Source organism: Enoplosus armatus, chromosome 11 (assembly GCF_043641665.1).
Source record: "Enoplosus armatus isolate fEnoArm2 chromosome 11, fEnoArm2.hap1, whole genome shotgun sequence".
NCBI lineage: Eukaryota > Metazoa > Chordata > Actinopteri > Centrarchiformes > Enoplosidae > Enoplosus > Enoplosus armatus.
In genome coordinates, this window is record NC_092190.1 from 6,181,548 (window position 1) to 6,189,047 (window position 7,500).

Below are 7,500 nucleotides of genomic sequence, written 5' to 3' on the forward strand. Positions count from 1 at the left end.
CAATTAAAATAGAAGTACAATACAGAGCACAAAGTCCAGACTGCCAAATAAAAGCATGTAGAATGTGTTCACTGGCTCTGTACTGTCCTGTCTCCACTACAGAAGGAGCAGCGCCCTCTGCTGACGAAAGCGGACAAGAAAATGCTTACGGCACCTGGTATTCCCAGGCGGTCTCCCATCCAAGTACTAACCAGGCCCGACCCTGCTTAGCTTCCGAGATCAGACGAGATCGGGCGTGTTCAGAGTGGTATGGCCGTAAACGATTACTGCTGTCGCACACGGGCTATTTATAAATGCTAAAACATCACCAACGCTTCTTTTAATACAGTGTAAAAATGCTCTGTTGCAAGTCAAAGCCATGTATTCAAAATCTTAAGTAAAAGTACATAAGTAAATACATTTAAAGTTCCAAAAGTGAAAATACTTATTATGCAGAACGGCCCATTTTCAGAATAACATATACAGTATATATATAAAAACATTTTGATGCATAAAGTAGAGTAAAATACAGTGGCTACTTTAGCAAATGTACTTGGTTACAGTCCACCACTGTAAAATTGGCTACATATTGCCTAATGACTAGAGCAGGAAATGTGTATCCATCTTCACACCGCCTATTGAATGTGATGGCTGGAAATGAGAGCAATTAAAATAGAAGTACAATACAGAGCACAAAGTCCAGACTGCCAAATAAAAGCATGTAGAATGTGTTCACTGGCTCTGTACTGTCCTGTCTCCACTACAGAAGGAGCAGCGCCCTCTGCTGACGAAAGCGGACAAGAAAATGCTTACAGCACCTGGTATTCCCAGGCGGTCTCCCATCCAAGTACTAACCAGGCACAACCCTGCTTAGCTTCCGAGATCAGACGAGATCGGGCGTGTTCAGAGTGGTATGGCCGTAAACGATTACTGCTGTCGCACACGGGCTATTTATAAATGCTAAAACATCACCAACGCTTCTTTTAATACAGTGTAAAAATGCTCTGTTGCAAGTCAAAGCCATGTATTCAAAATCTTAAGTAAAAGTACATAAGTAAATACATTTAAAGTTCCAAAAGTAAAAATACTCATTATGCAGAACGGCCCATTTTCAGAATAACATATATATATATAAAAACATTTTGAAGCATAAAGTAGAGTAAAATACAGTGGCTACTTTAGCAAATGTACTTGGTTACAGTCCACCACTGTAAAATTGGCTACATATTGCCTAATGACGAGAGCAGGAAATGTGTATCCATCGGCAACACTGCATCTTCACACCGCCTATTGAATGTGATGGCTGGAAATGAGAGCAATTAAAATAGAAGTACAATACAGAGCACAAAGTCCAGACTGCCAAATAAAAGCATGTAGAATGTGTTCACTGGCTCTGTACTGTCCTGTCTCCACTACAGAAGGAGCAGCGCCCTCTGCTGACGAAAGCGGACAAGAAAATGCTTACGGCACGTGGTATTCCCAGGCGGTCTCCCATCCAAGTACTAACCAGGCCCGACCCTGCTTAGCTTCCGAGATCAGACGAGATCGGGCGTGTTCAGAGTGGTATGGCCGTAAACGATTACTGCTGTCGCACACGGGCTATTTATAAATGCTAAAACATCACCAACGCTTCTTTTAATACAGTGTAAAAATGCTCTGTTGCAAGTCAAAGCCATGTATTCAAAATCTTAAGTAAAAGTACATAAGTAAATACATTTAAAGTTCCAAAAGTAAAAATACTCATTATGCAGAACGGCCCATTTTCAGAATAACATATATATATATAAAAACATTTTGAAGCATAAAGTAGAGTAAAATACAGTGGCTACTTTAGCAAATGTACTTGGTTACAGTCCACCACTGTAAAATTGGCTACATATTGCCTAATGACTAGAGCAGGAAATGTGTATCCATCTTCACACCGCCTATTGAATGTGATGGCTGGAAATGAGAGCAATTAAAATAGAAGTACAATACAGAGCACAAAGTCCAGACTGCCAAATAAAAGCATGTAGAATGTGTTCACTGGCTCTGTACTGTCCTGTCTCCACTACAGAAGGAGCAGCGCCCTCTGCTGACGAAAGCGGACAAGAAAATGCTTACGGCACCTGGTATTCCCAGGCGGTCTCCCATCCAAGTACTAACCAGGCCCGACCCTGCTTAGCTTCCGAGATCAGACGAGATCGGGCGTGTTCAGAGTGGTATGGCCGTAAACGATTACTGCTGTCGCACACGGGCTATTTATAAATGCTAAAACATCACCAACGCTTCTTTTAATACAGTGTAAAAATGCTCTGTTGCAAGTCAAAGCCATGTATTCAAAATCTTAAGTAAAAGTACATAAGTAAATACATTTAAAGTTCCAAAAGTAAAAATACTCATTATGCAGAACGGCCCATTTTCAGAATAACATATATATATATAAAAACATTTTGAAGCATAAAGTAGAATACAATACAGTGGCTACTTTAGCAAATGTACTTGGTTACAGTCCACCACTGTAAAATTGGCTACATATTGCCTAATGACTAGAGCAGGAAATGTGTATCCATCTTCACACCGCCTATTGAATGTGATGGCTGGAAATGAGAGCAATTAAAATAGAAGTACAATACAGAACACAAAGTCCAGACTGCCAAATAAAAGCATGTAGAATGTGTTCACTGGCTCTGTACTGTCCTGTCTCCACTACAGAAGGAGCAGCGCCCTCTGCTGACGAAAGCGGACAAGAAAATGCTTACGGCACCTGGTATTCCCAGGCGGTCTCCCATCCAAGTACTAACCAGGCCCGACCCTGCTTAGCTTCCGAGATCAGACGAGATCGGGCGTGTTCAGAGTGGTATGGCCGTAAACGATTACTGCTGTCGCACACGGGCTATTTATAAATGCTAAAACATCACCAACGCTTCTTTTAATACAGTGTAAAAATGCTCTGTTGCAAGTCAAATCCATGTATTCAAAATCTTAAGTAAAAGTACATAAGTAAATACATTTAAAGTTCCAAAAGTAAAAATACTCATTATGCAGAACGGCCCATTTTCAGAATAACATATATATATATAAAAACATTTTGAAGCATAAAGTAGAGTAAAATACAGTGGCTACTTTAGCAAATGTACTTGGTTACAGTCCACCACTGTAAAATTGGCTACATATTGCCTAATGACGAGAGCAGGAAATGTGTATCCATCGGCAACACTGCATCTTCACACCGCCTATTGAATGTGATGGCTGGAAATGAGAGCAATTAAAATAGAAGTACAATACAGAGCACAAAGTCCAGACTGCCAAATAAAAGCATGTAGAATGTGTTCACTGGCTCTGTACTGTCCTGTCTCCACTACAGAAGGAGCAGCGCCCTCTGCTGACGAAAGCGGACAAGAAAATGCTTACGGCACCTGGTATTCCCAGGCGGTCTCCCATCCAAGTACTAACCAGGCCCGACCCTGCTTAGCTTCCGAGATCAGACGAGATCGGGCGTGTTCAGAGTGGTATGGCCGTAAACGATTACTGCTGTCGCACACGGGCTATTTATAAATGCTAAAACATCACCAACGCTTCTTTTAATACAGTGTAAAAATGCTCTGTTGCAAGTCAAAGCCATGTATTCAAAATCTTAAGTAAAAGTACATAAGTAAATACATTTAAAGTTCCAAAAGTAAAAATACTCATTATGCAGAACGGCCCATTTTCAGAATAACATATATATATATAAAAACATTTTGAAGCATAAAGTAGAATACAATACAGTGGCTACTTTAGCAAATGTACTTGGTTACAGTCCACCACTGTAAAATTGGCTACATATTGCCTAATGACTAGAGCAGGAAATGTGTATCCATCTTCACACCGCCTATTGAATGTGATGGCTGGAAATGAGAGCAATTAAAATAGAAGTACAATACAGAGCACAAAGTCCAGACTGCCAAATAAAAGCATGTAGAATGTGTTCACTGGCTCTGTACTGTCCTGTCTCCACTACAGAAGGAGCAGCGCCCTCTGCTGACGAAAGCGGACAAGAAAATGCTTACGGCACCTGGTATTCCCAGGCGGTCTCCCATCCAAGTACTAACCAGGCCCGACCCTGCTTAGCTTCCGAGATCAGACGAGATCGGGCGTGTTCAGAGTGGTATGGCCGTAAACGATTACTGCTGTCGCACACGGGCTATTTATAAATGCTAAAACATCACCAACGCTTCTTTTAATACAGTGTAAAAATGCTCTGTTGCAAGTCAAATCCATGTATTCAAAATCTTAAGTAAAAGTACATAAGTAAATACATTTAAAGTTCCAAAAGTAAAAATACTCATTATGCAGAACGGCCCATTTTCAGAATAACATATATATATATAAAAACATTTTGAAGCATAAAGTAGAGTAAAATACAGTGGCTACTTTAGCAAATGTACTTGGTTACAGTCCACCACTGTAAAATTGGCTACATATTGCCTAATGACGAGAGCAGGAAATGTGTATCCATCGGCAACACTGCATCTTCACACCGCCTATTGAATGTGATGGCTGGAAATGAGAGCAATTAAAATAGAAGTACAATACAGAGCACAAAGTCCAGACTGCCAAATAAAAGCATGTAGAATGTGTTCACTGGCTCTGTACTGTCCTGTCTCCACTACAGAAGGAGCAGCGCCCTCTGCTGACGAAAGCGGACAAGAAAATGCTTACGGCACCTGGTATTCCCAGGCGGTCTCCCATCCAAGTACTAACCAGGCCCGACCCTGCTTAGCTTCCGAGATCAGACGAGATCGGGCGTGTTCAGAGTGGTATGGCCGTAAACGATTACTGCTGTCGCACACGGGCTATTTATAAATGCTAAAACATCACCAACGCTTCTTTTAATACAGTGTAAAAATGCTCTGTTGCAAGTCAAAGCCATGTATTCAAAATCTTAAGTAAAAGTACATAAGTAAATACATTTAAAGTTCCAAAAGTAAAAATACTCATTATGCAGAACGGCCCATTTTCAGAATAACATATATATATATAAAAACATTTTGAAGCATAAAGTAGAATACAATACAGTGGCTACTTTAGCAAATGTACTTGGTTACAGTCCACCACTGTAAAATTGGCTACATATTGCCTAATGACTAGAGCAGGAAATGTGTATCCATCTTCACACCGCCTATTGAATGTGATGGCTGGAAATGAGAGCAATTAAAATAGAAGTACAATACAGAGCACAAAGTCCAGACTGCCAAATAAAAGCATGTAGAATGTGTTCACTGGCTCTGTACTGTCCTGTCTCCACTACAGAAGGAGCAGCGCCCTCTGCTGACGAAAGCGGACAAGAAAATGCTTACGGCACCTGGTATTCCCAGGCGGTCTCCCATCCAAGTACTAACCAGGCCCGACCCTGCTTAGCTTCCGAGATCAGACGAGATCGGGCGTGTTCAGAGTGGTATGGCCGTAAACGATTACTGCTGTCGCACACGGGCTATTTATAAATGCTAAAACATCACCAACGCTTCTTTTAATACAGTGTAAAAATGCTCTGTTGCAAGTCAAATCCATGTATTCAAAATCTTAAGTAAAAGTACATAAGTAAATACATTTAAAGTTCCAAAAGTAAAAATACTCATTATGCAGAACGGCCCATTTTCAGAATAACATATATATATATAAAAACATTTTGAAGCATAAAGTAGAGTAAAATACAGTGGCTACTTTAGCAAATGTACTTGGTTACAGTCCACCACTGTAAAATTGGCTACATATTGCCTAATGACGAGAGCAGGAAATGTGTATCCATCGGCAACACTGCATCTTCACACCGCCTATTGAATGTGATGGCTGGAAATGAGAGCAATTAAAATAGAAGTACAATACAGAGCACAAAGTCCAGACTGCCAAATAAAAGCATGTAGAATGTGTTCACTGGCTCTGTACTGTCCTGTCTCCACTACAGAAGGAGCAGCGCCCTCTGCTGACGAAAGCGGACAAGAAAATGCTTACGGCACCTGGTATTCCCAGGCGGTCTCCCATCCAAGTACTAACCAGGCCCGACCCTGCTTTGCTTCCGAGATCAGACGAGATCGGGCGTGTTCAGAGTGGTATGGCCGTAAACGATTACTGCTGTCGCACACGGGCTATTTATAAATGCTAAAACATCACCAACGCTTCTTTTAATACAGTGTAAAAATGCTCTGTTGCAAGTCAAAGCCATGTATTCAAAATCTTAAGTAAAAGTACATAAGTAAATACATTTAAAGTTCCAAAAGTGAAAATACTTATTATGCAGAACGGCCCATTTTCAGAATAACATATACAGTATATATATAAAAACATTTTGAAGCATAAAGTAGAGTAAAATACAGTGGCTACTTTAGCAAATGTACTTGGTTACAGTCCACCACTGTAAAATTGGCTACATATTGCCTAATGACTAGAGCAGGAAATGTGTATCCATCGGCAACACTGCATCTTCACACCGCCTATTGAATGTGATGGCTGGAAATGAGAGCAATTAAAATAGAAGTACAATACAGAGCACAAAGTCCAGACTGCCAAATAAAAGCATGTAGAATGTGTTCACTGGCTCTGTACTGTCCTGTCTCCACTACAGAAGGAGCAGCGCCCTCTGCTGACGAAAGCGGACAAGAAAATGCTTACGGCACCTGGTATTCCCAGGCGGTCTCCCATCCAAGTACTAACCAGGCCCGACCCTGCTTAGCTTCCGAGATCAGACGAGATCGGGCGTGTTCAGAGTGGTATGGCCGTAAACGATTACTGCTGTCGCACACGGGCTATTTATAAATGCTAAAACATCACCAACGCTTCTTTTAATACAGTGTAAAAATGCTCTGTTGCAAGTCAAAGCCATGTATTCAAAATCTTAAGTAAAAGTACATAAGTAAATACATTTAAAGTTCCAAAAGTGAAAATACTTATTATGCAGAACGGCCCATTTTCAGAATAACATATACAGTATATATATAAAAACATTTTGAAGCATAAAGTAGAGTAAAATACAGTGGCTACTTTAGCAAATGTACTTGGTTACAGTCCACCACTGTAAAATTGGCTACATATTGCCTAATGACTAGAGCAGGAAATGTGTATCCATCTTCACACCGCCTATTGAATGTGATGGCTGGAAATGAGAGCAATTAAAATAGAAGTACAATACAGAGCACAAAGTCCAGACTGCCAAATAAAAGCATGTAGAATGTGTTCACTGGCTCTGTACTGTCCTGTCTCCACTACAGAAGGAGCAGCGCCCTCTGCTGACGAAAGCGGACAAGAAAATGCTTACGGCACCTGGTATTCCCAGGCGGTCTCCCATCCAAGTACTAACCAGGCCCGACCCTGCTTTGCTTCCGAGATCAGACGAGATCAGGCGTGTTCAGAGTGGTATGGCCGTAAACGATTACTGCTGTCGCACACGAGCTATTTATAAATGCTAAAACATCACCAACGCTTCTTTTAATACAGTGTAAAAATGCTCTGTTGCAAGTCAAAGCCATGTATTCAAAATCTTAAGTAAAAGTACATAAGTAAATA

General features: G+C 40.9%; 12 non-coding genes across 12 annotated transcripts; all 12 read right to left on the reverse strand.

Moving 5' to 3' along the window:
• Positions 1–142: 142 nt before the first annotated feature.
• Positions 143–261, reverse strand: LOC139293401 (5S ribosomal RNA). The gene has a single exon (XR_011598013.1). It is a non-coding gene; the product is annotated as a 5S ribosomal RNA (ribosomal RNA).
• A 524-nt stretch (positions 262–785) lies between these two features.
• On the reverse strand, positions 786–904 carry LOC139293609 (5S ribosomal RNA). Its single transcript, XR_011598212.1, has one exon. It is a non-coding gene; the product is annotated as a 5S ribosomal RNA (ribosomal RNA).
• A 533-nt stretch (positions 905–1,437) lies between these two features.
• On the reverse strand, positions 1,438–1,556 carry LOC139293633 (5S ribosomal RNA). The gene has a single exon (XR_011598235.1). It is a non-coding gene; the product is annotated as a 5S ribosomal RNA (ribosomal RNA).
• Positions 1,557–2,075: 519 nt separating this feature from the next.
• On the reverse strand, positions 2,076–2,194 carry LOC139293402 (5S ribosomal RNA). The gene has a single exon (XR_011598014.1). It is a non-coding gene; the product is annotated as a 5S ribosomal RNA (ribosomal RNA).
• Positions 2,195–2,713: 519 nt separating this feature from the next.
• LOC139293405 (5S ribosomal RNA) lies at positions 2,714–2,832 on the reverse strand. Its single transcript, XR_011598016.1, has one exon. It is a non-coding gene; the product is annotated as a 5S ribosomal RNA (ribosomal RNA).
• A 533-nt stretch (positions 2,833–3,365) lies between these two features.
• On the reverse strand, positions 3,366–3,484 carry LOC139293406 (5S ribosomal RNA). Its single transcript, XR_011598017.1, has one exon. It is a non-coding gene; the product is annotated as a 5S ribosomal RNA (ribosomal RNA).
• A 519-nt stretch (positions 3,485–4,003) lies between these two features.
• Positions 4,004–4,122, reverse strand: LOC139293407 (5S ribosomal RNA). Its single transcript, XR_011598018.1, has one exon. It is a non-coding gene; the product is annotated as a 5S ribosomal RNA (ribosomal RNA).
• A 533-nt stretch (positions 4,123–4,655) lies between these two features.
• LOC139293408 (5S ribosomal RNA) lies at positions 4,656–4,774 on the reverse strand. The gene has a single exon (XR_011598019.1). It is a non-coding gene; the product is annotated as a 5S ribosomal RNA (ribosomal RNA).
• Positions 4,775–5,293: 519 nt separating this feature from the next.
• On the reverse strand, positions 5,294–5,412 carry LOC139293409 (5S ribosomal RNA). Its single transcript, XR_011598020.1, has one exon. It is a non-coding gene; the product is annotated as a 5S ribosomal RNA (ribosomal RNA).
• A 533-nt stretch (positions 5,413–5,945) lies between these two features.
• On the reverse strand, positions 5,946–6,064 carry LOC139293556 (5S ribosomal RNA). Its single transcript, XR_011598160.1, has one exon. It is a non-coding gene; the product is annotated as a 5S ribosomal RNA (ribosomal RNA).
• Positions 6,065–6,602: 538 nt separating this feature from the next.
• Positions 6,603–6,721, reverse strand: LOC139293411 (5S ribosomal RNA). The gene has a single exon (XR_011598022.1). It is a non-coding gene; the product is annotated as a 5S ribosomal RNA (ribosomal RNA).
• Positions 6,722–7,245: 524 nt separating this feature from the next.
• LOC139293606 (5S ribosomal RNA) lies at positions 7,246–7,364 on the reverse strand. The gene has a single exon (XR_011598209.1). It is a non-coding gene; the product is annotated as a 5S ribosomal RNA (ribosomal RNA).
• Positions 7,365–7,500: the final 136 nt, after the last annotated feature.